This window comes from Dendropsophus ebraccatus, unplaced genomic scaffold (assembly GCF_027789765.1).
Source record: "Dendropsophus ebraccatus isolate aDenEbr1 unplaced genomic scaffold, aDenEbr1.pat pat_scaffold_706_ctg1, whole genome shotgun sequence".
Classification (NCBI taxonomy): Eukaryota; Metazoa; Chordata; class Amphibia; order Anura; family Hylidae; genus Dendropsophus; species Dendropsophus ebraccatus.
The window spans coordinates 19,889-45,903 of NW_027210305.1; the positions used below are offsets into that span (position 1 = coordinate 19,889).

General features: G+C 49.6%; 44 non-coding genes across 44 annotated transcripts; 21 read left to right on the top strand and 23 right to left on the bottom strand.

The window, feature by feature from the left end:
* Positions 1-130: 130 nt before the first annotated feature.
* On the bottom strand, positions 131-203 carry TRNAF-GAA (transfer RNA phenylalanine (anticodon GAA)). The gene has a single exon. It is a non-coding gene; the product is annotated as a tRNA-Phe (tRNA).
* A 1,427-nt stretch (positions 204-1,630) lies between these two features.
* On the top strand, positions 1,631-1,713 carry TRNAL-CAG (transfer RNA leucine (anticodon CAG)). The gene has a single exon. It is a non-coding gene; the product is annotated as a tRNA-Leu (tRNA).
* Positions 1,714-2,424: 711 nt separating this feature from the next.
* On the bottom strand, positions 2,425-2,497 carry TRNAF-GAA (transfer RNA phenylalanine (anticodon GAA)). Its single transcript has one exon. It is a non-coding gene; the product is annotated as a tRNA-Phe (tRNA).
* A 280-nt stretch (positions 2,498-2,777) lies between these two features.
* Positions 2,778-2,860, top strand: TRNAL-CAG (transfer RNA leucine (anticodon CAG)). The gene has a single exon. It is a non-coding gene; the product is annotated as a tRNA-Leu (tRNA).
* A 376-nt stretch (positions 2,861-3,236) lies between these two features.
* Positions 3,237-3,309, bottom strand: TRNAF-GAA (transfer RNA phenylalanine (anticodon GAA)). Its single transcript has one exon. It is a non-coding gene; the product is annotated as a tRNA-Phe (tRNA).
* A 280-nt stretch (positions 3,310-3,589) lies between these two features.
* On the top strand, positions 3,590-3,672 carry TRNAL-CAG (transfer RNA leucine (anticodon CAG)). The gene has a single exon. It is a non-coding gene; the product is annotated as a tRNA-Leu (tRNA).
* A 376-nt stretch (positions 3,673-4,048) lies between these two features.
* TRNAF-GAA (transfer RNA phenylalanine (anticodon GAA)) lies at positions 4,049-4,121 on the bottom strand. The gene has a single exon. It is a non-coding gene; the product is annotated as a tRNA-Phe (tRNA).
* Positions 4,122-4,401: 280 nt separating this feature from the next.
* TRNAL-CAG (transfer RNA leucine (anticodon CAG)) lies at positions 4,402-4,484 on the top strand. Its single transcript has one exon. It is a non-coding gene; the product is annotated as a tRNA-Leu (tRNA).
* A 711-nt stretch (positions 4,485-5,195) lies between these two features.
* Positions 5,196-5,268, bottom strand: TRNAF-GAA (transfer RNA phenylalanine (anticodon GAA)). The gene has a single exon. It is a non-coding gene; the product is annotated as a tRNA-Phe (tRNA).
* A 280-nt stretch (positions 5,269-5,548) lies between these two features.
* TRNAL-CAG (transfer RNA leucine (anticodon CAG)) lies at positions 5,549-5,631 on the top strand. The gene has a single exon. It is a non-coding gene; the product is annotated as a tRNA-Leu (tRNA).
* A 376-nt stretch (positions 5,632-6,007) lies between these two features.
* TRNAF-GAA (transfer RNA phenylalanine (anticodon GAA)) lies at positions 6,008-6,080 on the bottom strand. Its single transcript has one exon. It is a non-coding gene; the product is annotated as a tRNA-Phe (tRNA).
* A 280-nt stretch (positions 6,081-6,360) lies between these two features.
* TRNAL-CAG (transfer RNA leucine (anticodon CAG)) lies at positions 6,361-6,443 on the top strand. The gene has a single exon. It is a non-coding gene; the product is annotated as a tRNA-Leu (tRNA).
* Positions 6,444-6,819: 376 nt separating this feature from the next.
* On the bottom strand, positions 6,820-6,892 carry TRNAF-GAA (transfer RNA phenylalanine (anticodon GAA)). Its single transcript has one exon. It is a non-coding gene; the product is annotated as a tRNA-Phe (tRNA).
* Positions 6,893-7,172: 280 nt separating this feature from the next.
* Positions 7,173-7,255, top strand: TRNAL-CAG (transfer RNA leucine (anticodon CAG)). The gene has a single exon. It is a non-coding gene; the product is annotated as a tRNA-Leu (tRNA).
* A 376-nt stretch (positions 7,256-7,631) lies between these two features.
* Positions 7,632-7,704, bottom strand: TRNAF-GAA (transfer RNA phenylalanine (anticodon GAA)). The gene has a single exon. It is a non-coding gene; the product is annotated as a tRNA-Phe (tRNA).
* Positions 7,705-8,443: 739 nt separating this feature from the next.
* Positions 8,444-8,516, bottom strand: TRNAF-GAA (transfer RNA phenylalanine (anticodon GAA)). Its single transcript has one exon. It is a non-coding gene; the product is annotated as a tRNA-Phe (tRNA).
* A 739-nt stretch (positions 8,517-9,255) lies between these two features.
* Positions 9,256-9,328, bottom strand: TRNAF-GAA (transfer RNA phenylalanine (anticodon GAA)). Its single transcript has one exon. It is a non-coding gene; the product is annotated as a tRNA-Phe (tRNA).
* Positions 9,329-9,608: 280 nt separating this feature from the next.
* On the top strand, positions 9,609-9,691 carry TRNAL-CAG (transfer RNA leucine (anticodon CAG)). Its single transcript has one exon. It is a non-coding gene; the product is annotated as a tRNA-Leu (tRNA).
* Positions 9,692-10,402: 711 nt separating this feature from the next.
* Positions 10,403-10,475, bottom strand: TRNAF-GAA (transfer RNA phenylalanine (anticodon GAA)). Its single transcript has one exon. It is a non-coding gene; the product is annotated as a tRNA-Phe (tRNA).
* A 280-nt stretch (positions 10,476-10,755) lies between these two features.
* Positions 10,756-10,838, top strand: TRNAL-CAG (transfer RNA leucine (anticodon CAG)). Its single transcript has one exon. It is a non-coding gene; the product is annotated as a tRNA-Leu (tRNA).
* A 711-nt stretch (positions 10,839-11,549) lies between these two features.
* On the bottom strand, positions 11,550-11,622 carry TRNAF-GAA (transfer RNA phenylalanine (anticodon GAA)). The gene has a single exon. It is a non-coding gene; the product is annotated as a tRNA-Phe (tRNA).
* A 280-nt stretch (positions 11,623-11,902) lies between these two features.
* Positions 11,903-11,985, top strand: TRNAL-CAG (transfer RNA leucine (anticodon CAG)). Its single transcript has one exon. It is a non-coding gene; the product is annotated as a tRNA-Leu (tRNA).
* A 712-nt stretch (positions 11,986-12,697) lies between these two features.
* TRNAF-GAA (transfer RNA phenylalanine (anticodon GAA)) lies at positions 12,698-12,770 on the bottom strand. The gene has a single exon. It is a non-coding gene; the product is annotated as a tRNA-Phe (tRNA).
* A 280-nt stretch (positions 12,771-13,050) lies between these two features.
* On the top strand, positions 13,051-13,133 carry TRNAL-CAG (transfer RNA leucine (anticodon CAG)). Its single transcript has one exon. It is a non-coding gene; the product is annotated as a tRNA-Leu (tRNA).
* Positions 13,134-13,509: 376 nt separating this feature from the next.
* On the bottom strand, positions 13,510-13,582 carry TRNAF-GAA (transfer RNA phenylalanine (anticodon GAA)). Its single transcript has one exon. It is a non-coding gene; the product is annotated as a tRNA-Phe (tRNA).
* A 280-nt stretch (positions 13,583-13,862) lies between these two features.
* Positions 13,863-13,945, top strand: TRNAL-CAG (transfer RNA leucine (anticodon CAG)). Its single transcript has one exon. It is a non-coding gene; the product is annotated as a tRNA-Leu (tRNA).
* Positions 13,946-14,656: 711 nt separating this feature from the next.
* On the bottom strand, positions 14,657-14,729 carry TRNAF-GAA (transfer RNA phenylalanine (anticodon GAA)). The gene has a single exon. It is a non-coding gene; the product is annotated as a tRNA-Phe (tRNA).
* Positions 14,730-15,009: 280 nt separating this feature from the next.
* TRNAL-CAG (transfer RNA leucine (anticodon CAG)) lies at positions 15,010-15,092 on the top strand. The gene has a single exon. It is a non-coding gene; the product is annotated as a tRNA-Leu (tRNA).
* Positions 15,093-15,803: 711 nt separating this feature from the next.
* Positions 15,804-15,876, bottom strand: TRNAF-GAA (transfer RNA phenylalanine (anticodon GAA)). The gene has a single exon. It is a non-coding gene; the product is annotated as a tRNA-Phe (tRNA).
* Positions 15,877-16,156: 280 nt separating this feature from the next.
* TRNAL-CAG (transfer RNA leucine (anticodon CAG)) lies at positions 16,157-16,239 on the top strand. The gene has a single exon. It is a non-coding gene; the product is annotated as a tRNA-Leu (tRNA).
* Positions 16,240-16,615: 376 nt separating this feature from the next.
* TRNAF-GAA (transfer RNA phenylalanine (anticodon GAA)) lies at positions 16,616-16,688 on the bottom strand. Its single transcript has one exon. It is a non-coding gene; the product is annotated as a tRNA-Phe (tRNA).
* A 280-nt stretch (positions 16,689-16,968) lies between these two features.
* TRNAL-CAG (transfer RNA leucine (anticodon CAG)) lies at positions 16,969-17,051 on the top strand. The gene has a single exon. It is a non-coding gene; the product is annotated as a tRNA-Leu (tRNA).
* A 711-nt stretch (positions 17,052-17,762) lies between these two features.
* Positions 17,763-17,835, bottom strand: TRNAF-GAA (transfer RNA phenylalanine (anticodon GAA)). The gene has a single exon. It is a non-coding gene; the product is annotated as a tRNA-Phe (tRNA).
* Positions 17,836-18,115: 280 nt separating this feature from the next.
* Positions 18,116-18,198, top strand: TRNAL-CAG (transfer RNA leucine (anticodon CAG)). Its single transcript has one exon. It is a non-coding gene; the product is annotated as a tRNA-Leu (tRNA).
* A 706-nt stretch (positions 18,199-18,904) lies between these two features.
* TRNAF-GAA (transfer RNA phenylalanine (anticodon GAA)) lies at positions 18,905-18,977 on the bottom strand. Its single transcript has one exon. It is a non-coding gene; the product is annotated as a tRNA-Phe (tRNA).
* A 280-nt stretch (positions 18,978-19,257) lies between these two features.
* Positions 19,258-19,340, top strand: TRNAL-CAG (transfer RNA leucine (anticodon CAG)). Its single transcript has one exon. It is a non-coding gene; the product is annotated as a tRNA-Leu (tRNA).
* Positions 19,341-19,716: 376 nt separating this feature from the next.
* TRNAF-GAA (transfer RNA phenylalanine (anticodon GAA)) lies at positions 19,717-19,789 on the bottom strand. Its single transcript has one exon. It is a non-coding gene; the product is annotated as a tRNA-Phe (tRNA).
* Positions 19,790-20,069: 280 nt separating this feature from the next.
* On the top strand, positions 20,070-20,152 carry TRNAL-CAG (transfer RNA leucine (anticodon CAG)). The gene has a single exon. It is a non-coding gene; the product is annotated as a tRNA-Leu (tRNA).
* A 711-nt stretch (positions 20,153-20,863) lies between these two features.
* On the bottom strand, positions 20,864-20,936 carry TRNAF-GAA (transfer RNA phenylalanine (anticodon GAA)). The gene has a single exon. It is a non-coding gene; the product is annotated as a tRNA-Phe (tRNA).
* Positions 20,937-21,216: 280 nt separating this feature from the next.
* On the top strand, positions 21,217-21,299 carry TRNAL-CAG (transfer RNA leucine (anticodon CAG)). The gene has a single exon. It is a non-coding gene; the product is annotated as a tRNA-Leu (tRNA).
* Positions 21,300-22,078: 779 nt separating this feature from the next.
* On the bottom strand, positions 22,079-22,151 carry TRNAY-GUA (transfer RNA tyrosine (anticodon GUA)). Its single transcript has one exon. It is a non-coding gene; the product is annotated as a tRNA-Tyr (tRNA).
* A 2,299-nt stretch (positions 22,152-24,450) lies between these two features.
* TRNAL-CAG (transfer RNA leucine (anticodon CAG)) lies at positions 24,451-24,533 on the top strand. Its single transcript has one exon. It is a non-coding gene; the product is annotated as a tRNA-Leu (tRNA).
* Positions 24,534-24,909: 376 nt separating this feature from the next.
* On the bottom strand, positions 24,910-24,982 carry TRNAF-GAA (transfer RNA phenylalanine (anticodon GAA)). The gene has a single exon. It is a non-coding gene; the product is annotated as a tRNA-Phe (tRNA).
* A 280-nt stretch (positions 24,983-25,262) lies between these two features.
* TRNAL-CAG (transfer RNA leucine (anticodon CAG)) lies at positions 25,263-25,345 on the top strand. Its single transcript has one exon. It is a non-coding gene; the product is annotated as a tRNA-Leu (tRNA).
* The last annotated feature ends 670 nt before the right edge of the window (positions 25,346-26,015 follow it).

Below are 26,015 nucleotides of genomic sequence, written 5' to 3' on the forward strand. Positions count from 1 at the left end.
CGCTGCCATGCAACGCCTGGCCTTTGCCGTAAATTGCCTAAGCTCTCAAAACTCCAAACATCTGAGCTGTATCCTCAATGTTCTCATTACAATCTCATTACTTTAGTTGATGCGTACCTAAAAAAGCACCTGCCGAAACCCGGGATCGAACCAGGGACCTTTAGATCTTCAGTCTAACGCTCTCCCAACTGAGCTATTTCGGCCTCCTGAGTGCCCGGTGGCCAATGGCCTTCCACGGGAGGGGTACAAACTGTAGTACAGCACTTCTCCCAAAGTACTATCTGGAGCTACCAAGAGCTGAGGAGCCACAAGCATGGAGCTGGGCAGTCACACGTGTCTTCCTGACCCTTGCTTGGGTAGTACACAAGATTGTAATATACACCCAATGACGGTCATGGTTTTTCCTTTGGAGAAGTTCTCCCGCTAAGGCTTAAGGAGTAGAATAGTTCTGTTTGGAAAAGTACACTATCTTGCCGACAGGTTGTTAGGATGGCCGAGCGGTCTAAGGCGCTGCGTTCAGGTCGCAGTCTCCTCTGGAGGCGTGGGTTCGAATCCCACTTCTGACAGTGTTCTGAAGCGCGGGCTTTGTCTTTCTCTTTACTTAACTATCTCCTTTCTAGGAGGTTGCCGAGTAGAAGAGCGTAGAAAAACAGAATTTGATAGCGCAGGTTCTTTCAGGGAATCTCCAGAGCAAGGGTGTTCTTTTCTGAGCCTCACCAAACCCTTTTTCAAAGAGCTTCTAAAATCCCACCACCTCCAAGAAACCCTACATCGTTCTGATGGACTGTAAGCTGAATTTTTAAATTCCTCTTCGCTGCCATGCAACGCCTGGCCTTTGCCGTAAATTGCCTAAGCTCTCAAAACTCCAAACATCTGAGCTGTATCCTCAATGTTCCTGGCGCTTTTACGCACTGGTGAAGCCTCATGGGGGCAGGGGTTTATCTTTCACTGCAGCCAGACGTGACTGCTCCTGTCTGCTGCCGTCTGATGGATGATGCCAGCGTGCCTGCGTGCATTACACATTTCTTCAATTTCAAGGACCGGTGAAGGCAGACTGAAGAATGGTGCCCATGAGCAATATTGTTTAGGCCAGCTGGGCAATGCTAGTTAGCTGCTTTCTTCCACCATACCAGTTTGCTCCTGGAACTGCAGCTCAGCTCCAACCAGGCCAGTGCTGCCGAGTGGTAAAACGGCACACAAGCCGAGGACAGGCCATTTTGGAGGAAAGACGGGAACGAATCTCATTACTTTAGTTGATGCGTACCTAAAAAAGCACCTGCCGAAACCCGGGATCGAACCAGGGACCTTTAGATCTTCAGTCTAACGCTCTCCCAACTGAGCTATTTCAGCCTCCTGAGTGCCCGGTGGCCAATGGCCTTCCACGGGAGGGGTACAAACTGTAGTACAGCACTTCTCCCAAAGTACTATCTGGAGCTACCAAGAGCTGAGGAGCCACAAGCATGGAGCTGGGCAGTCACACGTGTCTTCCTGACCCTTGCTTGGGTAGTACACAAGATTGTAATATACACCCAATGACGGTCATGGTTTTTCCTTTGGAGAAGTTCTCCCGCTAAGGCTTAAGGAGTAGAATAGTTCTGTTTGGAAAAGTACACTATCTTGCCGACAGGTTGTCAGGATGGCCGAGCGGTCTAAGGCGCTGCGTTCAGGTCGCAGTCTCCTCTGGAGGCGTGGGTTCGAATCCCACTTCTGACAGTGTTCTGAAGCGCGGGCTTTGTCTTTCTCTTTACTTAACTATCTCCTTTCTAGGAGGTTGCCGAGTAGAAGAGCGTAGAAAAACAGAATTTGATAGCGCAGGTTCTTTCAGGGAATCTCCAGAGCAAGGGTGTTCTTTTCTGAGCCTCACCAAACCCTTTTTCAAAGAGCTTCTAAAATCCCACCACCTCCAAGAAACCCTACATCGTTCTGATGGACTGTAAGCTGAATTTTTAAATTCCTCTTCACTGCCATGCAACGCCTGGCCTTTGCCGTAAATTGCCTAAGCTCTCAAAACTCCAAACATCTGAGCTGTATCCTCAATGTTCCTGGCGCTTTTACGCACTGGTGAAGCCTCATGGGGGCAGGGGTTTATCTTTCACTGCAGCCAGACGTGACTGCTCCTGTCTGCTGCCGTCTGATGGATGATGCCAGCGTGCCTGCGTGCATTACACATTTCTTCAATTTCAAGGACCGGTGAAGGCAGACTGAAGAATGGTGCCCATGAGCAATATCGTTTAGGCCAGCTGGGCAATGCTAGTTAGCTGCTTTCTTCCACCATACCAGTTTGCTCCTGGAACTGCAGCTCAGCTCCAACCAGGCCAGTGCTGCCGAGTGGTAAAACGGCACACAAGCCGAGGACAGGCCATTTGAGAGGAAAGACGGGAACGAATCTCATTACTTTAGTTGATGCGTACCTAAAAAAGCACCTGCCGAAACCCGGGATCGAACCAGGGACCTTTAGATCTTCAGTCTAACGCTCTCCCAACTGAGCTATTTCGGCCTCCTGAGTGCCCGGTGGCCAATGGCCTTCCACGGGAGGGGTACAAACTGTAGTACAGCACTTCTCCCAAAGTACTATCTGGAGCTACCAAGAGCTGAGGAGCCACAAGCATGGAGCTGGGCAGTCACACGTGTCTTCCTGACCCTTGCTTGGGTAGTACACAAGATTGTAATATACACCCAATGACGGTCATGGTTTTTCCTTTGGAGAAGTTCTCCCGCTAAGGCTTAAGGAGTAGAATAGTTCTGTTTGGAAAAGTACACTATCTTGCCGACAGGTTGTCAGGATGGCCGAGCGGTCTAAGGCGCTGCGTTCAGGTCGCAGTCTCCTCTGGAGGCGTGGGTTCGAATCCCACTTCTGACAGTGTTCTGAAGCGCGGGCTTTGTCTTTCTCTTTACTTAACTATCTCCTTTCTAGGAGGTTGCCGAGTAGAAGAGCGTAGAAAAACAGAATTTGATAGCGCAGGTTCTTTCAGGGAATCTCCAGAGCAAGGGTGTTCTTTTCTGAGCCTCACCAAACCCTTTTTCAAAGAGCTTCTAAAATCCCACCACCTCCAAGAAACCCTACATCGTTCTGATGGACTGTAAGCTGAATTTTTAAATTCCTCTTCGCTGCCATGCAACGCCTGGCCTTTGCCGTAAATTGCCTAAGCTCTCAAAACTCCAAACATCTGAGCTGTATCCTCAATGATCTCATTACAATCTCATTACTTTAGTTGATGCGTACCTAAAAAAGCACCTGCCGAAACCCGGGATCGAACCAGGGACCTTTAGATCTTCAGTCTAACGCTCTCCCAACTGAGCTATTTCGGCCTCCTGAGTGCCCGGTGGCCAATGGCCTTCCACGGGAGGGGTACAAACTGTAGTACAGCACTTCTCCCAAAGTACTATCTGGAGCTACCAAGAGCTGAGGAGCCACAAGCATGGAGCTGGGCAGTCACACGTGTCTTCCTGACCCTTGCTTGGGTAGTACACAAGATTGTAATATACACCCAATGACGGTCATGGTTTTTCCTTTGGAGAAGTTCTCCCGCTAAGGCTTAAGGAGTAGAATAGTTCTGTTTGGAAAAGTACACTATCTTGCCGACAGGTTGTCAGGATGGCCGAGCGGTCTAAGGCGCTGCGTTCAGGTCGCAGTCTCCTCTGGAGGCGTGGGTTCGAATCCCACTTCTGACAGTGTTCTGAAGCGCGGGCTTTGTCTTTCTCTTTACTTAACTATCTCCTTTCTAGGAGGTTGCCGAGTAGAAGAGCGTAGAAAAACAGAATTTGATAGCGCAGGTTCTTTCAGGGAATCTCCAGAGCAAGGGTGTTCTTTTCTGAGCCTCACCAAACCCTTTTTCAAAGAGCTTCTAAAATCCCACCACCTCCAAGAAACCCTACATCGTTCTGATGGACTGTAAGCTGAATTTTTAAATTCCTCTTCGCTGCCATGCAACGCCTGGCCTTTGCCGTAAATTGCCTAAGCTCTCAAAACTCCAAACATCTGAGCTGTATCCTCAATGATCTCATTACAATCTCATTACTTTAGTTGATGCGTACCTAAAAAAGCACCTGCCGAAACCCGGGATCGAACCAGGGACCTTTAGATCTTCAGTCTAACGCTCTCCCAACTGAGCTATTTCGGCCTCCTGAGTGCCCGGTGGCCAATGGCCTTCCACGGGAGGGGTACAAACTGTAGTACAGCACTTCTCCCAAAGTACTATCTGGAGCTACCAAGAGCTGAGGAGCCACAAGCATGGAGCTGGGCAGTCACACGTGTCTTCCTGACCCTTGCTTGGGTAGTACACAAGATTGTAATATACACCCAATGACGGTCATGGTTTTTCCTTTGGAGAAGTTCTCCCGCTAAGGCTTAAGGAGTAGAATAGTTCTGTTTGGAAAAGTACACTATCTTGCCGACAGGTTGTCAGGATGGCCGAGCGGTCTAAGGCGCTGCGTTCAGGTCGCAGTCTCCTCTGGAGGCGTGGGTTCGAATCCCACTTCTGACAGTGTTCTGAAGCGCGGGCTTTGTCTTTCTCTTTACTTAACTATCTCCTTTCTAGGAGGTTGCCGAGTAGAAGAGCGTAGAAAAACAGAATTTGATAGCGCAGGTTCTTTCAGGGAATCTCCAGAGCAAGGGTGTTCTTTTCTGAGCCTCACCAAACCCTTTTTCAAAGAGCTTCTAAAATCCCACCACCTCCAAGAAACCCTACATCGTTCTGATGGACTGTAAGCTGAATTTTTAAATTCCTCTTCGCTGCCATGCAACGCCTGGCCTTTGCCGTAAATTGCCTAAGCTCTCAAAACTCCAAACATCTGAGCTGTATCCTCAATGTTCCTGGCGCTTTTACGCACTGGTGAAGCCTCATGGGGGCAGGGGTTTATCTTTCACTGCAGCCAGACGTGACTGCTCCTGTCTGCTGCCGTCTGATGGATGATGCCAGCGTGCCTGCGTGCATTACACATTTCTTCAATTTCAAGGACCGGTGAAGGCAGACTGAAGAATGGTGCCCATGAGCAATATCGTTTAGGCCAGCTGGGCAATGCTAGTTAGCTGCTTTCTTCCACCATACCAGTTTGCTCCTGGAACTGCAGCTCAGCTCCAACCAGGCCAGTGCTGCCGAGTGGTAAAACGGCACACAAGCCGAGGACAGGCCATTTTAGAGGAAAGACGGGAACGAATCTCATTACTTTAGTTGATGCGTACCTAAAAAAGCACCTGCCGAAACCCGGGATCGAACCAGGGACCTTTAGATCTTCAGTCTAACGCTCTCCCAACTGAGCTATTTCGGCCTCCTGAGTGCCCAGTGGCCAATGGCCTTCCACGGGAGGGGTACAAACTGTAGTACAGCACTTCTCCCAAAGTACTATCTGGAGCTACCAAGAGCTGAGGAGCCACAAGCATGGAGCTGGGCAGTCACACGTGTCTTCCTGACCCTTGCTTGGGTAGTACACAAGATTGTAATATACACCCAATGACGGTCATGGTTTTTCCTTTGGAGAAGTTCTCCCGCTAAGGCTTAAGGAGTAGAATAGTTCTGTTTGGAAAAGTACACTATCTTGCCGACAGGTTGTCAGGATGGCCGAGCGGTCTAAGGCGCTGCGTTCAGGTCGCAGTCTCCTCTGGAGGCGTGGGTTCGAATCCCACTTCTGACAGTGTTCTGAAGCGCGGGCTTTGTCTTTCTCTTTACTTAACTATCTCCTTTCTAGGAGGTTGCCGAGTAGAAGAGCGTAGAAAAACAGAATTTGATAGCGCAGGTTCTTTCAGGGAATCTCCAGAGCAAGGGTGTTCTTTTCTGAGCCTCACCAAACCCTTTTTCAAAGAGCTTCTAAAATCCCACCACCTCCAAGAAACCCTACATCGTTCTGATGGACTGTAAGCTGAATTTTTAAATTCCTCTTCGCTGCCATGCAACGCCTGGCCTTTGCCGTAAATTGCCTAAGCTCTCAAAACTCCAAACATCTGAGCTGTATCCTCAATGATCTCATTACAATCTCATTACTTTAGTTGATGCGTACCTAAAAAAGCACCTGCCGAAACCCGGGATCGAACCAGGGACCTTTAGATCTTCAGTCTAACGCTCTCCCAACTGAGCTATTTCGGCCTCCTGAGTGCCCAGTGGCCAATGGCCTTCCATGGGAGGGGTACAAACTGTAGTACAGCACTTCTCCCAAAGTACTATCTGGAGCTACCAAGAGCTGAGGAGCCACAAGCATGGAGCTGGGCAGTCACACGTGTCTTCCTGACCCTTGCTTGGGTAGTACACAAGATTGTAATATACACCCAATGACGGTCATGGTTTTTCCTTTGGAGAAGTTCTCCCGCTAAGGCTTAAGGAGTAGAATAGTTCTGTTTGGAAAAGTACACTATCTTGCCGACAGGTTGTCAGGATGGCCGAGCGGTCTAAGGCGCTGCGTTCAGGTCGCAGTCTCCTCTGGAGGCGTGGGTTCGAATCCCACTTCTGACAGTGTTCTGAAGCGCGGGCTTTGTCTTTCTCTTTACTTAACTATCTCCTTTCTAGGAGGTTGCCGAGTAGAAGAGCGTAGAAAAACAGAATTTGATAGCGCAGGTTCTTTCAGGGAATCTCCAGAGCAAGGGTGTTCTTTTCTGAGCCTCACCAAACCCTTTTTCAAAGAGCTTCTAAAATCCCACCACCTCCAAGAAACCCTACATCGTTCTGATGGACTGTAAGCTGAATTTTTAAATTCCTCTTCGCTGCCATGCAACGCCTGGCCTTTGCCGTAAATTGCCTAAGCTCTCAAAACTCCAAACATCTGAGCTGTATCCTCAATGTTCTCATTACAATCTCATTACTTTAGTTGATGCGTACCTAAAAAAGCACCTGCCGAAACCCGGGATCGAACCAGGGACCTTTAGATCTTCAGTCTAACGCTCTCCCAACTGAGCTATTTCGGCCTCCTGAGTGCCCGGTGGCCAATGGCCTTCCACGGGAGGGGTACAAACTGTAGTACAGCACTTCTCCCAAAGTACTATCTGGAGCTACCAAGAGCTGAGGAGCCACAAGCATGGAGCTGGGCAGTCACACGTGTCTTCCTGACCCTTGCTTGGGTAGTACACAAGATTGTAATATACACCCAATGACGGTCATGGTTTTTCCTTTGGAGAAGTTCTCCCGCTAAGGCTTAAGGAGTAGAATAGTTCTGTTTGGAAAAGTACACTATCTTACCGACAGGTTGTCAGGATGGCCGAGCGGTCTAAGGCGCTGCGTTCAGGTCGCAGTCTCCTCTGGAGGCGTGGGTTCGAATCCCACTTCTGACAGTGTTCTGAAGCGCAGGCTTTGTCTTTCTCTTTACTTAACTATCTCCTTTCTAGGAGGTTGCCGAGTAGAAGAGCGTAGAAAAACAGAATTTGATAGCGCAGGTTCTTTCAGGGAATCTCCAGAGCAAGGGTGTTCTTTTCTGAGCCTCACCAAACCCTTTTTCAAAGAGCTTCTAAAATCCCACCACCTCCAAGAAACCCTACATCGTTCTGATGGACTGTAAGCTGAATTTTTAAATTCCTCTTCGCTGCCATGCAACGCCTGGCCTTTGCCGTAAATTGCCTAAGCTCTCAAAACTCCAAACATCTGAGCTGTATCCTCAATGTTCTCATTACAATCTCATTACTTTAGTTGATGCGTACCTAAAAAAGCACCTGCCGAAACCCGGGATCGAACCAGGGACCTTTAGATCTTCAGTCTAACGCTCTCCCAACTGAGCTATTTCGGCCTCCTGAGTGCCCGGTGGCCAATGGCCTTCCACGGGAGGGGTACAAACTGTAGTACAGCACTTCTCCCAAAGTACTATCTGGAGCTACCAAGAGCTGAGGAGCCACAAGCATGGAGCTGGGCAGTCACACGTGTCTTCCTGACCCTTGCTTGGGTAGTACACAAGATTGTAATATACACCCAATGACGGTCATGGTTTTTCCTTTGGAGAAGTTCTCCCGCTAAGGCTTAAGGAGTAGAATAGTTCTGTTTGGAAAAGTACACTATCTTGCCGACAGGTTGTTAGGATGGCCGAGCGGTCTAAGGCGCTGCGTTCAGGTCGCAGTCTCCTCTGGAGGCGTGGGTTCGAATCCCACTTCTGACAGTGTTCTGAAGCGCGGGCTTTGTCTTTCTCTTTACTTAACTATCTCCTTTCTAGGAGGTTGCCGAGTAGAAGAGCGTAGAAAAACAGAATTTGATAGCGCAGGTTCTTTCAGGGAATCTCCAGAGCAAGGGTGTTCTTTTCTGAGCCTCACCAAACCCTTTTTCAAAGAGCTTCTAAAATCCCACCACCTCCAAGAAACCCTACATCGTTCTGATGGACTGTAAGCTGAATTTTTAAATTCCTCTTCGCTGCCATGCAACGCCTGGCCTTTGCCGTAAATTGCCTAAGCTCTCAAAACTCCAAACATCTGAGCTGTATCCTCAATGTTCTCATTACAATCTCATTACTTTAGTTGATGCGTACCTAAAAAAGCACCTGCCGAAACCCGGGATCGAACCAGGGACCTTTAGATCTTCAGTCTAACGCTCTCCCAACTGAGCTATTTCGGCCTCCTGAGTGCCCGGTGGCCAATGGCCTTCCACGGGAGGGGTACAAACTGTAGTACAGCACTTCTCCCAAAGTACTATCTGGAGCTACCAAGAGCTGAGGAGCCACAAGCATGGAGCTGGGCAGTCACACGTGTCTTCCTGACCCTTGCTTGGGTAGTACACAAGATTGTAATATACACCCAATGACGGTCATGGTTTTTCCTTTGGAGAAGTTCTCCCGCTAAGGCTTAAGGAGTAGAATAGTTCTGTTTGGAAAAGTACACTATCTTGCCGACAGGTTGTTAGGATGGCCGAGCGGTCTAAGGCGCTGCGTTCAGGTCGCAGTCTCCTCTGGAGGCGTGGGTTCGAATCCCACTTCTGACAGTGTTCTGAAGCGCGGGCTTTGTCTTTCTCTTTACTTAACTATCTCCTTTCTAGGAGGTTGCCGAGTAGAAGAGCGTAGAAAAACAGAATTTGATAGCGCAGGTTCTTTCAGGGAATCTCCAGAGCAAGGGTGTTCTTTTCTGAGCCTCACCAAACCCTTTTTCAAAGAGCTTCTAAAATCCCACCACCTCCAAGAAACCCTACATCGTTCTGATGGACTGTAAGCTGAATTTTTAAATTCCTCTTCGCTGCCATGCAACGCCTGGCCTTTGCCGTAAATTGCCTAAGCTCTCAAAACTCCAAACATCTGAGCTGTATCCTCAATGTTCTCATTACAATCTCATTACTTTAGTTGATGCGTACCTAAAAAAGCACCTGCCGAAACCCGGGATCGAACCAGGGACCTTTAGATCTTCAGTCTAACGCTCTCCCAACTGAGCTATTTCGGCCTCCTGAGTGCCCGGTGGCCAATGGCCTTCCACGGGAGGGGTACAAACTGTAGTACAGCACTTCTCCCAAAGTACTATCTGGAGCTACCAAGAGCTGAGGAGCCACAAGCATGGAGCTGGGCAGTCACACGTGTCTTCCTGACCCTTGCTTGGGTAGTACACAAGATTGTAATATACACCCAATGACGGTCATGGTTTTTCCTTTGGAGAAGTTCTCCCGCTAAGGCTTAAGGAGTAGAATAGTTCTGTTTGGAAAAGTACACTATCTTGCCGACAGGTTGTCAGGATGGCCGAGCGGTCTAAGGCGCTGCGTTCAGGTCGCAGTCTCCTCTGGAGGCGTGGGTTCGAATCCCACTTCTGACAGTGTTCTGACGCGCGGGCTTTGTCTTTCTCTTTACTTAACTATCTCCTTTCTAGGAGGTTGCCGAGTAGAAGAGCGTAGAAAAACAGAATTTGATAGCGCAGGTTCTTTCAGGGAATCTCCAGAGCAAGGGTGTTCTTTTCTGAGCCTCACCAAACCCTTTTTCAAAGAGCTTCTAAAATCCCACCACCTCCAAGAAACCCTACATCGTTCTGATGGACTGTAAGCTGAATTTTTAAATTCCTCTTCGCTGCCATGCAACGCCTGGCCTTTGCCGTAAATTTCCTAAGCTCTCAAAACTCCAAACATCTGAGCTGTATCCTCAATGTTCCTGGCGCTTTTACGCACTGGTGAAGCCTCATGGGGGCAGGGGTTTATCTTTCACTGCAGCCAGACGTGACTGCTCCTGTCTGCTGCCGTCTGATGGATGATGCCAGCGTGCCTGCGTGCATTACACATTTCTTCAATTTCAAGGACCGGTGAAGGCAGACTGAAGAATGGTGCCCATGAGCAATATTGTTTAGGCCAGCTGGGCAATGCTAGTTAGCTGCTTTCTTCCACCATACCAGTTTGCTCCTGGAACTGCAGCTCAGCTCCAACCAGGCCAGTGCTGCCGAGTGGTAAAACGGCACACAAGCCGAGGACAGGCCATATTGGAGGAAAGACGGGAACGAATCTCATTACTTTAGTTGATGCGTACCTAAAAAAGCACCTGCCGAAACCCGGGATCGAACCAGGGACCTTTAGATCTTCAGTCTAACGCTCTCCCAACTGAGCTATTTCGGCCTCCTGAGTGCCCGGTGGCCAATGGCCTTCCACGGGAGGGGTACAAACTGTAGTACAGCACTTCTCCCAAAGTACTATCTGGAGCTACCAAGAGCTGAGGAGCCACAAGCATGGAGCTGGGCAGTCACACGTGTCTTCCTGACCCTTGCTTGGGTAGTACACAAGATTGTAATATACACCCAATGACGGTCATGGTTTTTCCTTTGGAGAAGTTCTCCCGCTAAGGCTTAAGGAGTAGAATAGTTCTGTTTGGAAAAGTACACTATCTTGCCGACAGGTTGTCAGGATGGCCGAGCGGTCTAAGGCGCTGCGTTCAGGTCGCAGTCTCCTCTGGAGGCGTGGGTTCGAATCCCACTTCTGACAGTGTTCTGAAGCGCGGGCTTTGTCTTTCTCTTTACTTAACTATCTCCTTTCTAGGAGGTTGCCGAGTAGAAGAGCGTAGAAAAACAGAATTTGATAGCGCAGGTTCTTTCAGGGAATCTCCAGAGCAAGGGTGTTCTTTTCTGAGCCTCACCAAACCCTTTTTCAAAGAGCTTCTAAAATCCCACCACCTCCAAGAAACCCTACATCGTTCTGATGGACTGTAAGCTGAATTTTTAAATTCCTCTTCGCTGCCATGCAACGCCTGGCCTTTGCCGTAAATTGCCTAAGCTCTCAAAACTCCAAACATCTGAGCTGTATCCTCAATGTTCCTGGCGCTTTTACGCACTGGTGAAGCCTCATGGGGGCAGGGGTTTATCTTTCACTGCAGCCAGACGTGACTGCTCCTGTCTGCTGCCGTCTGATGGATGATGCCAGCGTGCCTGCGTGCATTACACATTTCTTCAATTTCAAGGACCGGTGAAGGCAGACTGAAGAATGGTGCCCATGAGCAATATCGTTTAGGCCAGCTGGGCAATGCTAGTTAGCTGCTTTCTTCCACCATACCAGTTTGCTCCTGGAACTGCAGCTCAGCTCCAACCAGGCCAGTGCTGCCGAGTGGTAAAACGGCACACAAGCCGAGGACAGGCCATATTGGAGGAAAGACGGGAACGAATCTCATTACTTTAGTTGATGCGTACCTAAAAAAGCACCTGCCGAAACCCGGGATCGAACCAGGGACCTTTAGATCTTCAGTCTAACGCTCTCCCAACTGAGCTATTTCGGCCTCCTGAGTGCCCGGTGGCCAATGGCCTTCCACGGGAGGGGTACAAACTGTAGTACAGCACTTCTCCCAAAGTACTATCTGGAGCTACCAAGAGCTGAGGAGCCACAAGCATGGAGCTGGGCAGTCACACGTGTCTTCCTGACCCTTGCTTGGGTAGTACACAAGATTGTAATATACACCCAATGACGGTCATGGTTTTTCCTTTGGAGAAGTTCTCCCGCTAAGGCTTAAGGAGTAGAATAGTTCTGTTTGGAAAAGTACACTATCTTGCCGACAGGTTGTCAGGATGGCCGAGCGGTCTAAGGCGCTGCGTTCAGGTCGCAGTCTCCTCTGGAGGCGTGGGTTCGAATCCCACTTCTGACAGTGTTCTGAAGCGCGGGCTTTGTCTTTCTCTTTACTTAACTATCTCCTTTCTAGGAGGTTGCCGAGTAGAAGAGCGTAGAAAAACAGAATTTGATAGCGCAGGTTCTTTCAGGGAATCTCCAGAGCAAGGGTGTTCTTTTCTGAGCCTCACCAAACCCTTTTTCAAAGAGCTTCTAAAATCCCACCACCTCCAAGAAACCCTACATCGTTCTGATGGACTGTAAGCTGAATTTTTAAATTCCTCTTCGCTGCCATGCAACGCCTGGCCTTTGCCGTAAATTGCCTAAGCTCTCAAAACTCCAAACATCTGAGCTGTATCCTCAATGTTCCTGGCGCTTTTACGCACTGGTGAAGCCTCATGGGGGCAGGGGTTTATCTTTCACTGCAGCCAGACGTGACTGCTCCTGTCTGCTGCCGTCTGATGGATGATGCCAGCGTGCCTGCGTGCATTACACATTTCTTCAATTTCAAGGACCGGTGAAGGCAGACTGAAGAATGGTGCCCATGAGCAATATTGTTTAGGCCAGCTGGGCAATGCTAGTTAGCTGCTTTCTTCCACCATACCAGTTTGCTCCTGGAACTGCAGCTCAGCTCCAACCAGGCCAGTGCTGCCGAGTGGTAAAACGGCACACAAGCCGAGGACAGGCCATATTGGAGGAAAGACGGGAACGAATCTCATTACTTTAGTTGATGCGTACCTAAAAAAAGCACCTGCCGAAACCCGGGATCGAACCAGGGACCTTTAGATCTTCAGTCTAACGCTCTCCCAACTGAGCTATTTCGGCCTCCTGAGTGCACGGTGGCCAATGGCCTTCCACGGGAGGGGTACAAACTGTAGTACAGCACTTCTCCCAAAGTACTATCTGGAGCTACCAAGAGCTGAGGAGCCACAAGCATGGAGCTGGGCAGTCACACGTGTCTTCCTGACCCTTGCTTGGGTAGTACACAAGATTGTAATATACACCCAATGACGGTCATGGTTTTTCCTTTGGAGAAGTTCTCCCGCTAAGGCTTAAGGAGTAGAATAGTTCTGTTTGGAAAAGTACACTATCTTGCCGACAGGTTGTCAGGATGGCCGAGCGGTCTAAGGCGCTGCGTTCAGGTCGCAGTCTCCTCTGGAGGCGTGGGTTCGAATCCCACTTCTGACAGTGTTCTGAAGCGCGGGCTTTGTCTTTCTCTTTACTTAACTATCTCCTTTCTAGGAGGTTGCCGAGTAGAAGAGCGTAGAAAAACAGAATTTGATAGCGCAGGTTCTTTCAGGGAATCTCCAGAGCAAGGGTGTTCTTTTCTGAGCCTCACCAAACCCTTTTTCAAAGAGCTTCTAAAATCCCACCACCTCCAAGAAACCCTACATCGTTCTGATGGACTGTAAGCTGAATTTTTAAATTCCTCTTCGCTGCCATGCAACGCCTGGCCTTTGCCGTAAATTGCCTAAGCTCTCAAAACTCCAAACATCTGAGCTGTATCCTCAATGTTCTCATTACAATCTCATTACTTTAGTTGATGCGTACCTAAAAAAGCACCTGCCGAAACCCGGGATCGAACCAGGGACCTTTAGATCTTCAGTCTAACGCTCTCCCAACTGAGCTATTTCGGCCTCCTGAGTGCCCGGTGGCCAATGGCCTTCCACGGGAGGGGTACAAACTGTAGTACAGCACTTCTCCCAAAGTACTATCTGGAGCTACCAAGAGCTGAGGAGCCACAAGCATGGAGCTGGGCAGTCACACGTGTCTTCCTGACCCTTGCTTGGGTAGTACACAAGATTGTAATATACACCCAATGACGGTCATGGTTTTTCCTTTGGAGAAGTTCTCCCGCTAAGGCTTAAGGAGTAGAATAGTTCTGTTTGGAAAAGTACACTATCTTGCCGACAGGTTGTCAGGATGGCCGAGCGGTCTAAGGCGCTGCGTTCAGGTCGCAGTCTCCTCTGGAGGCGTGGGTTCGAATCCCACTTCTGACAGTGTTCTGAAGCGCGGGCTTTGTCTTTCTCTTTACTTAACTATCTCCTTTCTAGGAGGTTGCCGAGTAGAAGAGCGTAGAAAAACAGAATTTGATAGCGCAGGTTCTTTCAGGGAATCTCCAGAGCAAGGGTGTTCTTTTCTGAGCCTCACCAAACCCTTTTTCAAAGAGCTTCTAAAATCCCACCACCTCCAAGAAACCCTACATCGTTCTGATGGACTGTAAGCTGAATTTTTAAATTCCTCTTCGCTGCCATGCAACGCCTGGCCTTTGCCGTAAATTGCCTAAGCTCTCAAAACTCCAAACATCTGAGCTGTATCCTCAATGTTCCTGGCGCTTTTACGCACTGGTGAAGCCTCATGGGGGCAGGGGTTTATCTTTCACTGCAGCCAGACGTGACTGCTCCTGTCTGCTGCCGTCTGATGGATGATGCCAGCGTGCCTGCGTGCATTACACATTTCTTCAATTTCAAGGACCGGTGAAGGCAGACTGAAGAATGGTGCCCATGAGCAATATCGTTTAGGCCAGCTGGGCAATGCTAGTTAGCTGCTTTCTTCCACCATACCAGTTTGCTCCTGGAACTGCAGCTCAGCTCCAACCAGGCCAGTGCTGCCGAGTGGTAAAACGGCACACAAGCCGAGGACAGGCCATATTGGAGGAAAGACGGGAACGAATCTCATTACTTTAGTTGATGCGTACCTAAAAAAGCACCTGCCGAAACCCGGGATCGAACCAGGGACCTTTAGATCTTCAGTCTAACGCTCTCCCAACTGAGCTATTTCGGCCTCCTGAGTGCCCGGTGGCCAATGGCCTTCCACGGGAGGGGTACAAACTGTAGTACAGCACTTCTCCCAAAGTACTATCTGGAGCTACCAAGAGCTGAGGAGCCACAAGCATGGAGCTGGGCAGTCACACGTGTCTTCCTGACCCTTGCTTGGGTAGTACACAAGATTGTAATATACACCCAATGACGGTCATGGTTTTTCCTTTGGAGAAGTTCTCCCGCTAAGGCTTAAGGAGTAGAATAGTTCTGTTTGGAAAAGTACACTATCTTGCCGACAGGTTGTCAGGATGGCCGAGCGGTCTAAGGCGCTGCGTTCAGGTCGCAGTCTCCTCTGGAGGCGTGGGTTCGAATCCCACTTCTGACAGTGTTCTGAAGCGCGGGCTTTGTCTTTCTCTTTACTTAACTATCTCCTTTCTAGGAGGTTGCCGAGTAGAAGAGCGTAGAAAAACAGAATTTGATAGCGCAGGTTCTTTCAGGGAATCTCCAGAGCAAGGGTGTTCTTTTCTGAGCCTCACCAAACCCTTTTTCAAAGAGCTTCTAAAATCCCACCACCTCCAAGAAACCCTACATCGTTCTGATGGACTGTAAGCTGAATTTTTAAATTCCTCTTCGCTGCCATGCAACGCCTGGCCTTTGCCGTAAATTGCCTAAGCTCTCAAAACTCCAAACATCTGAGCTGTATCCTCAATGTTCCTGGCGCTTTTACGCACTGGTGAAGCCTCATGGGGGCAGGGGTTTATCTTTCACTGCAGCCAGACGTGACTGCTCCTGTCTGCTGCCGTCTGATGGATGATGCCAGCGTGCCTGCGTGCATTACACATTTCTTCAATTTCAAGGACCGGTGAAGGCAGACTGAAGAATGGTGCCCATGAGCAATATCGTTTAGGCCAGCTGGGCAATGCTAGTTAGCTGCTTTCTTCCACCATACCAGTTTGCTCCTGGAACTGCAGCTCAGCTCCAACCAGGCCAGTGCTGCCGAGTGGTAAAACGGCACACAAGCCGAGGACAGGCCATATTGGAGGAAAGACGGGAACGAATCTCATTACTTTAGTTGATGCGTACCTAAAAAAGCACCTGCCGAAACCCGGGATCGAACCAGGGACCTTTAGATCTTCAGTCTAACGCTCTCCCAACTGAGCTATTTCGGCCTCCTGAGTGCCCGGTGGCCAATGGCCTTCCACGGGAGGGGTACAAACTGTAGTACAGCACTTCTCCCAAAGTACTATCTGGAGCTACCAAGAGCTGAGGAGCCACAAGCATGGAGCTGGGCAGTCACACGTGTCTTCCTGACCCTTGCTTGGGTAGTACACAAGATTGTAATATACACCCAATGACGGTCATGGTTTTTCCTTTGGAGAAGTTCTCCCGCTAAGGCTTAAGGAGTAGAATAGTTCTGTTTGGAAAAGTACACTATCTTGCCGACAGGTTGTCAGGATGGCCGAGCGGTCTAAGGCGCTGCGTTCAGGTCGCAGTCTCCTCTGGAGGCGTGGGTTCGAATCCCACTTCTGACAGTGTTCTGAAGCGCGGGCTTTGTCTTTCTCTTTACTTAACTATCTCCTTTCTAGGAGGTTGCCGAGTAGAAGAGCGTAGAAAAACAGAATTTGATAGCGCAGGTTCTTTCAGGGAATCTCCAGAGCAAGGGTGTTCTTTTCTGAGCCTCACCAAACCCTTTTTCAAAGAGCTTCTAAAATCCCACCACCTCCAAGAAACCCTACATCGTTCTGATGGACTGTAAGCTGAATTTTTAAATTCCTCTTCGCTGCCATGCAACGCCTGGCCTTTGCCGTAAATTGCCTAAGCTCTCAAAACTCCAAACATCTGAGCTGTATCCTCAATGTTCTCATTACAATCTCATTACTTTAGTTGATGCGTACCTAAAAAAGCACCTGCCGAAACCCGGGATCGAACCAGGGACCTTTAGATCTTCAGTCTAACGCTCTCCCAACTGAGCTATTTCGGCCTCCTGAGTGCCCGGTGGCCAATGGCCTTCCACGGGAGGGGTACAAACTGTAGTACAGCACTTCTCCCAAAGTACTATCTGGAGCTACCAAGAGCTGAGGAGCCACAAGCATGGAGCTGGGCAGTCACACGTGTCTTCCTGACCCTTGCTTGGGTAGTACACAAGATTGTAATATACACCCAATGACGGTCATGGTTTTTCCTTTGGAGAAGTTCTCCCGCTAAGGCTTAAGGAGTAGAATAGTTCTGTTTGGAAAAGTACACTATCTTGCCGACAGGTTGTCAGGATGGCCGAGCGGTCTAAGGCGCTGCGTTCAGGTCGCAGTCTCCTCTGGAGGCGTGGGTTCGAATCCCACTTCTGACAGTGTTCTGAAGCGCGGGCTTTGTCTTTCTCTTTACTTAACTATCTCCTTTCTAGGAGGTTGCCGAGTAGAAGAGCGTAGAAAAACAGAATTTGATAGCGCAGGTTCTTTCAGGGAATCTCCAGAGCAAGGGTGTTCTTTTCTGAGCCTCACCAAACCCTTTTTCAAAGAGCTTCTAAAATCCCACCACCTCCAAGAAACCCTACATCGTTCTGATGGACTGTAAGCTGAATTTTTAAATTCCTCTTCGCTGCCATGCAACGCCTGGCCTTTGCCGTAAATTGCCTAAGCTCTCAAAACTCCAAACATCTGAGCTGTATCCTCAATGTTCCTGGCGCTTTTACGCACTGGTGAAGCCTCATGGGGGCAGGGGTTTATCTTTCACTGCAGCCAGACGTGACTGCTCCTGTCTGCTGCCGTCTGATGGATGATGCCAGCGTGCCTGCGTGCATTACACATTTCTTCAATTTCAAGGACCGGTGAAGGCAGACTGAAGAATGGTGCCCATGAGCAATATCGTTTAGGCCAGCTGGGCAATGCTAGTTAGCTGCTTTCTTCCACCATACCAGTTTGCTCCTGGAACTGCAGCTCAGCTCCAACCAGGCCAGTGCTGCCGAGTGGTAAAACGGCACACAAGCCGAGGACAGGCCATATTGGAGGAAAGACGGGAACGAATCTCATTACTTTAGTTGATGCGTACCTAAAAAAGCACCTGCCGAAACCCGGGATCGAACCAGGGACCTTTAGATCTTCAGTCTAACGCTCTCCCAACTGAGCTATTTCGGCCTCCTGAGTGCCCGGTGGCCAATGGCCTTCCACGGGAGGGGTACAAACTGTAGTACAGCACTTCTCCCAAAGTACTATCTGGAGCTACCAAGAGCTGAGGAGCCACAAGCATGGAGCTGGGCAGTCACACGTGTCTTCCTGACCCTTGCTTGGGTAGTACACAAGATTGTAATATACACCCAATGACGGTCATGGTTTTTCCTTTGGAGAAGTTCTCCCGCTAAGGCTTAAGGAGTAGAATAGTTCTGTTTGGAAAAGTACACTATCTTGCCGACAGGTTGTCAGGATGGCCGAGCGGTCTAAGGCGCTGCGTTCAGGTCGCAGTCTCCTCTGGAGGCGTGGGTTCGAATCCCACTTCTGACAGTGTTCTGAAGCGCGGGCTTTGTCTTTCTCTTTACTTAACTATCTCCTTTCTAGGAGGTTGCCGAGTAGAAGAGCGTAGAAAAACAGAATTTGATAGCGCAGGTTCTTTCAGGGAATCTCCAGAGCAAGGGTGTTCTTTTCTGAGCCTCACCAAACCCTTTTTCAAAGAGCTTCTAAAATCCCACCACCTCCAAGAAACCCTACATCGTTCTGATGGACTGTAAGCTGAATTTTTAAATTCCTCTTCGCTGCCATGCAACGCCTGGCCTTTGCCGTAAATTGCCTAAGCTCTCAAAACTCCAAACATCTGAGCTGTATCCTCAATGTTCCTGGCGCTTTTACGCACTGGTGAAGCCTCATGGGGGCAGGGGTTTATCTTTCACTGCAGCCAGACGTGACTGCTCCTGTCTGCTGCCGTCTGATGGATGATGCCAGCGTGCCTGCGTGCATTACACATTTCTTCAATTTCAAGGACCGGTGAAGGCAGACTGAAGAATGGTGCCCATGAGCAATATCGTTTAGGCCAGCTGGGCAATGCTAGTTAGCTGCTTTCTTCCACCATACCAGTTTGCTCCTGGAACTGCAGCTCCAACCAGGCCAGTGCTGCCGAGTGGTAAAACGGCACACAAGCCGAGGACAGGCCATATTGGAGGAAAGACGGGAACGAATCTCATTACTTTAGTTGATGCGTACCTAAAAAAGCACCTGCCGAAACCCGGGATCGAACCAGGGACCTTTAGATCTTCAGTCTAACGCTCTCCCAACTGAGCTATTTCGGCCTCCTGAGTGCCCGGTGGCCAATGGCCTTCCACGGGAGGGGTACAAACTGTAGTACAGCACTTCTCCCAAAGTACTATCTGGAGCTACCAAGAGCTGAGGAGCCACAAGCATGGAGCTGGGCAGTCACACGTGTCTTCCTGACCCTTGCTTGGGTAGTACACAAGATTGTAATATACACCCAATGACGGTCATGGTTTTTCCTTTGGAGAAGTTCTCCCGCTAAGGCTTAAGGAGTAGAATAGTTCTGTTTGGAAAAGTACACTATCTTGCCGACAGGTTGTCAGGATGGCCGAGCGGTCTAAGGCGCTGCGTTCAGGTCGCAGTCTCCTCTGGAGGCGTGGGTTCGAATCCCACTTCTGACAGTGTTCTGAAGCGCGGGCTTTGTCTTTCTCTTTACTTAACTATCTCCTTTCTAGGAGGTTGCCGAGTAGAAGAGCGTAGAAAAACAGAATTTGATAGCGCAGGTTCTTTCAGGGAATCTCCAGAGCAAGAGTGTTCTTTTCTGAGCCTCACCAAACCCTTTTTCAAAGAGCTTCTAAAATCCCACCACCTCCAAGAAACCCTACATCGTTCTGATGGACTGTAAGCTGAATTTTTAAATTCCTCTTCGCTGCCATGCAACGCCTGGCCTTTGCCGTAAATTGCCTAAGCTCTCAAAACTCCAAACATCTGAGCTGTATCCTCAATGTTCTCATTACAATCTCATTACTTTAGTTGATGCGTACCTAAAAAAGCACCTGCCGAAACCCGGGATCGAACCAGGGACCTTTAGATCTTCAGTCTAACGCTCTCCCAACTGAGCTATTTCGGCCTCCTGAGTGCCCGGTGGCCAATGGCCTTCCACGGGAGGGGTACAAACTGTAGTACAGCACTTCTCCCAAAGTACTATCTGGAGCTACCAAGAGCTGAGGAGCCACAAGCATGGAGCTGGGCAGTCACACGTGTCTTCCTGACCCTTGCTTGGGTAGTACACAAGATTGTAATATACACCCAATGACGGTCATGGTTTTTCCTTTGGAGAAGTTCTCCCGCTAAGGCTTAAGGAGTAGAATAGTTCTGTTTGGAAAAGTACACTATCTTGCCGACAGGTTGTCAGGATGGCCGAGCGGTCTAAGGCGCTGCGTTCAGGTCGCAGTCTCCTCTGGAGGCGTGGGTTCGAATCCCACTTCTGACAGTGTTCTGAAGCGCGGGCTTTGTCTTTCTCTTTACTTAACTATCTCCTTTCTAGGAGGTTGCCGAGTAGAAGAGCGTAGAAAAACAGAATTTGATAGCGCAGGTTCTTTCAGGGAATCTCCAGAGCAAGGGTGTTCTTTTCTGAGCCTCACCAAACCCTTTTTCAAAGAGCTTCTAAAATCCCACCACCTCCAAGAAACCCTACATCGTTCTGATGGACTGTAAGCTGAATTTTTAAATTCCTCTTCGCTGCCATGCAACGCCTGGCCTTTGCCGTAAATTGCCTAAGCTCTCAAAACTCCAAACATCTGAGCTGTATCCTCAATGTTCCTGGCGCTTTTACGCACTGGTGAAGCCTCATGGGGGCAGGGGTTTATCTTTCACTGCAGCCAGACGTGACTGCTCCTGTCTGCTGCCGTCTGATGGATGATGCCAGCGTGCCTGCGTGCATTACACATTTCTTCAATTTCAAGGACCGGTGAAGGCAGACTGAAGAATGGTGCCCATGAGCAATATCGTTTAGGCCAGCTGGGCAATGCTAGTTAGCTGCTTTCTTCCACCATACCAGTTTGCTCCTGGAACTGCAGCTCAGCTCCAACCAGGCCAGTGCTGCCGAGTGGTAAAACGGCACACAAGCCGAGGACAGGCCATATTGGAGGAAAGACGGGAACGAATCTCATTACTTTAGTTGATGCGTACCTAAAAAAGCACCTGCCGAAACCCGGGATCGAACCAGGGACCTTTAGATCTTCAGTCTAACGCTCTCCCAACTGAGCTATTTCGGCCTCCTGAGTGCCCGGTGGCCAATGGCCTTCCACGGGAGGGGTACAAACTGTAGTACAGCACTTCTCCCAAAGTACTATCTGGAGCTACCAAGAGCTGAGGAGCCACAAGCATGGAGCTGGGCAGTCACACGTGTCTTCCTGACCCTTGCTTGGGTAGTACACAAGATTGTAATATACACCCAATGACGGTCATGGTTTTTCCTTTGGAGAAGTTCTCCCGCTAAGGCTTAAGGAGTAGAATAGTTCTGTTTGGAAAAGTACACTATCTTGCCGACAGGTTGTCAGGATGGCCGAGCGGTCTAAGGCGCTGCGTTCAGGTCGCAGTCTCCTCTGGAGGCGTGGGTTCGAATCCCACTTCTGACAGTGTTCTGAAGCGCGGGCTTTGTCTTTCTCTTTACTTAACTATCTCCTTTCTAGGAGGTTGCCGAGTAGAAGAGCGTAGAAAAACAGAATTTGATAGCGCAGGTTCTTTCAGGGAATCTCCAGAGCAAGGGTGTTCTTTTCTGAGCCTCACCAAACCCTTTTTCAAAGAGCTTCTAAAATCCCACCACCTCCAAGAAACCCTACATCGTTCTGATGGACTGTAAGCTGAATTTTTAAATTCCTCTTCGCTGCCATGCAACGCCTGGCCTTTGCCGTAAATTGCCTTAAACTGTAGTACAGCACTTCTCCCAAAGTACTATCTGGAGCTACCAAGAGCTGAGGAGCCACAAGCATGGAGCTTGGCAGTCACACGTGTCTTCCTGACCCTTGCTTGGGTAGTACACAAGATTGTACTGGTGAAGCCTCATGGGGGCAGGGGTTTATCTTTCACTGCAGCCAGACGTGACTGCTCCTGTCTGCTGCCGTCTGATGGATGATGCCAGCGTGCCTGCGTGCATTACACATTTCTTCAATTTCAAGGACCGGTGAAGGCAGACTGAAGAATGGTGCCCATGAGCAATATCGTTTAGGCCAGCTGGGCAATGCTAGTTAGCTGCTTTCTTCCACCATACCAGTTTGCTCCTGGAACTGCAGCTCAGCTCCAACCAGGCCAGTGCTGCCGAGTGGTAAAACGGCACACAAGCCGAGGACAGGCCATATTGGAGGAAAGACGGGAACGAATCTCATTACTTTAGTTGATGCGTACCTAAAAAAGCACCTGCCGAAACCCGGGATCGAACCAGGGACCTTTAGATCTACAGTCTAACGCTCTCCCAACTGAGCTATTTCGGCCTCCTGAGTGCCCGGTGGCCAATGGCCTTCCACTGGAGGGGTACAAACTGTAGTACAGCACTTCTCCCAAAGTACTATCTGGAGCTACCAAGAGCTGAGGAGCCACAAGCATGGAGCTGGGCAGTCACACGTGTCTTCCTGACCCTTGCTTGGGTAGTACACAAGATTGTAATATACACCCAATGACGGTCATGGTTTTTCCTTTGGAGAAGTTCTCCCGCTAAGGCTTAAGGAGTAGAATAGTTCTGTTTGGAAAAGTACACTATCTTGCCGACAGGTTGTCAGGATGGCCGAGCGGTCTAAGGCGCTGCGTTCAGGTCGCAGTCTCCTCTGGAGACGTGGGTTCGAATCCCACTTCTGACAGTGTTCTGAAGCGCGGGCTTTGTCTTTCTCTTTACTTAACTATCTCCTTTCTAGGAGGTTGCCGAGTAGAAGAGCGTAGAAAAACAGAATTTGATAGCGCAGGTTCTTTCAGGGAATCTCCAGAGCAAGGGTGTTCTTTTCTGAGCCTCACCAAACCCTTTTTCAAAGAGCTTCTAAAATCCCACCACCTCCAAGAAACCCTACATCGTTCTGATGGACTGTAAGCTGAATTTTTAAATTCCTCTTCGCTGCCATGCAACGCCTGGCCTTTGCCGTAAATTGCCTAAGCTCTCAAAACTCCAAACATCTGAGCTGTATCCTCAATGTTCTCATTACAATCTCATTACTTTAGTTGATGCGTACCTAAAAAAGCACCTGCCGAAACCCGGGATCGAACCAGGGACCTTTAGATCTTCAGTCTAATGCTCTCCCAACTGAGCTATTTCGGCCTCCTGAGTGCCCGGTGGCCAATGGCCTTCCACGGGAGGGGTACAAACTGTAGTACAGCACTTCTCCCAAAGTACTATCTGGAGCTACCAAGAGCTGAGGAGCCACAAGCATGGAGCTGGGCAGTCACACGTGTCTTCCTGACCCTTGCTTGGGTAGTACACAAGATTGTAATATACACCCAATGACGGTCATGGTTTTTCCTTTGGAGAAGTTCTCCCGCTAAGGCTTAAAGGAGAATTCCGGGGTCTGTTCAAAAAAACCAATCACCAAATAAACAAGGGATCTTTTCCCCCTTTGGAATAGTAACAGTTTGAGCCCCAAATCGCCACTCTAGGACCCCCACATCGCCTGTTCTGGTTATCAGCTGGTCTCTCCACACTTCCTGTCAGAAGTCCCAGCCCCTCTTCCTTGCTGCTGTACCTGTCACGCCCACTGTATACTCCCCTCTGCTGCTTGTCCAGCCCACTCAGTAAAGCCTTGCTCTGTGTCCCACCCCCTGAATGTTACCAGCCCCCCTAATGCTTAGCCTGTAGTCCTGCCACATGCATTCTCTGTGGCATCACTTGTAGTGTCTAATGTACACTTTACAATTCAGCAGGTACTATACACAACCCCCCTCTCCTCCTCTTCTGATCACAGCACACAGTGTCTTTATAGTGTGCCTACACAGCCTGTCATGTGTTGTTCCCCCAGCAGCCCCCATCCCTTCTCATCCCAGCACACACACAGGCTCCCAGCCTCCTCCAGCCAGTCATGCTGTATCTCCCCCCTGCAGCACAGCTCCTCCCGTTCTGAGCACAGCATGGAGCTCTCAGTGACCCTGCTCCAGCCTGCCATGCTCTCTCCTTCCCCCCAGTAGCCCCCACCCCATCCCTTCTCATCCCAGCACACACACAGGCTCCCAGCCTCCTCCAGCCAGTCATGCTGTATCTCCCCCCCTGCAGCAGAGCACCGAGCTCTCAGTGACCCTGCTCCAGCCTGCCATGCTCTCTCCTTCCCCCTGCAGCCCCCACCTGTCAGCGTTCTGGTCACAGCTGACACGGAGCTCCCAGCCTGCCTGCTCCAGCCCTCCATCGTGCTCGCTCCTCCCCCTCCTCATCAGCATTCTGATTGCTCTACACAGAACGGGTGCCTCTACACAGGAGGGAGGCTTCTGTATGCATATGTATGAGGCTGGGAGGCGTGCCAGCAGCTCATAGGAACGCCTGCACAGTGACGTGGTCAGCCCTACATCACGACCCAAGCTGCAGCAGGGACCCTGCACTCGTCGTGACGTCAGCCCAGAATGCGGAAGTAAGCCACTTCCGGCAGCTGGGGACACAGAGAAAAGTCTGGTAAGGGGCTATAATCTGACATGAGTGTACATTAGGAACTTATATAACTTTTTATGTGGGGAGGAAATGGGGGAAAAAAAATTTCACCGGACTTCTCCTTTAAGGAGTAGAATAGTTCTGTTTGGAAAAGTACACTATCTTGCCGACAGGTTGTCAGGATGGCCGAGCGGTCTAAGGCGCTGCGTTCAGGTCGCAGTCTCCTCTGGAGGCGTGGGTTCGAATCCCACTTCTGACAGTGTTCTGAAGCGCGGGCTTTGTCTTTCTCTTTACTTAACTATCTCCTTTCTAGGAGGTTGCCGAGTAGAAGAGCGTAGAAAAACAGAATTTGATAGCGCAGGTTCTTTCAGGGAATCTCCAGAGCAAGGGTGTTCTTTTCTGAGCCTCACCAAACCCTTTTTCAAAGAGCTTCTAAAATCCCACCACCTCCAAGAAACCCTACATCGTTCTGATGGACTGTAAGCTGAATTTTTAAATTCCTCTTCGCTGCCATGCAACGCCTGGCCTTTGCCGTAAATTGCCTAAGCTCTCAAAACTCCAAACATCTGAGCTGTATCCTCAATGTTCTCATTACAATCTCATTACTTTAGTTGATGCGTACCTAAAAAAGCACCTGCCGAAACCCGGGATCGAACCAGGGACCTTTAGATCTTCAGTCTAACGCTCTCCCAACTGAGCTATTTCGGCCTCCTGAGTGCCCGGTGGCCAATGGCCTTCCACGGGAGGGGTACAAACTGTAGTACAGCACTTCTCCCAAAGTACTATCTGGAGCTACCAAGAGCTGAGGAGCCACAAGCATGGAGCTTGGCAGTCACACGTGTCTTCCTGACCCTTGCTTGGGTAGTACACAAGATTGTAATATACACCCAATGACGGTCATGGTTTTTCCTTTGGAGAAGTTCTCCCGCTAAGGCTTAAGGAGTAGAATAGTTCTGTTTGGAAAAGTACACTATCTTGCCGACAGGTTGTCAGGATGGCCGAGCGGTCTAAGGCGCTGCGTTCAGGTCGCAGTCTCCTCTGGAGGCGTGGGTTCGAATCCCACTTCTGACAGTGTTCTGAAGCGCGGGCTTTGTCTTTCTCTTTACTTAACTATCTCCTTTCTAGGAGGTTGCCGAGTAGAAGAGCGTAGAAAAACAGAATTTGATAGCGCAGGTTCTTTCAGGGAATCTCCAGAGCAAGAGTGTTCTTTTCTGAGCCTCACCAAACCCTTTTTCAAAGAGCTTCTAAAATCCCACCACCTCCAAGAAACCCTACATCGTTCTGATGGACTGTAAGCTGAATTTTTAAATTCCTCTTCGCTGCCATGCAACGCCTGGCCTTTGCCGTAAATTGCCTAAGCTCTCAAAACTCCAAACATCTGAGCTGTATCCTCAATGTTCCTGGCGCTTTTACGCACTGGTGAAGCCTCATGGGGGCAGGGGTTTATCTTTCACTGCAGCCAGACGTGACTGCTCCTGTCTGCTGCCGTCTGATGGATGATGCCAGCGTGCCTGCGTGCATTACACATTTCTTCAATTTCAAGGACCGGTGAAGGCAGACTGAAGAATGGTGCCCATGAGCAATATCGTTTAGGCCAGCTGGGCAATGCTAGTTAGCTGCTTTCTTCCACCATACCAGTTTGCTCCTGGAACTGCAGCTCAGCTCCAACCAGGCCAGTGCTGCCGAGTGGTAAAACGGCACACAAGCCGAGGACAGGCCATATTGGAGGAAAGACGGGAAC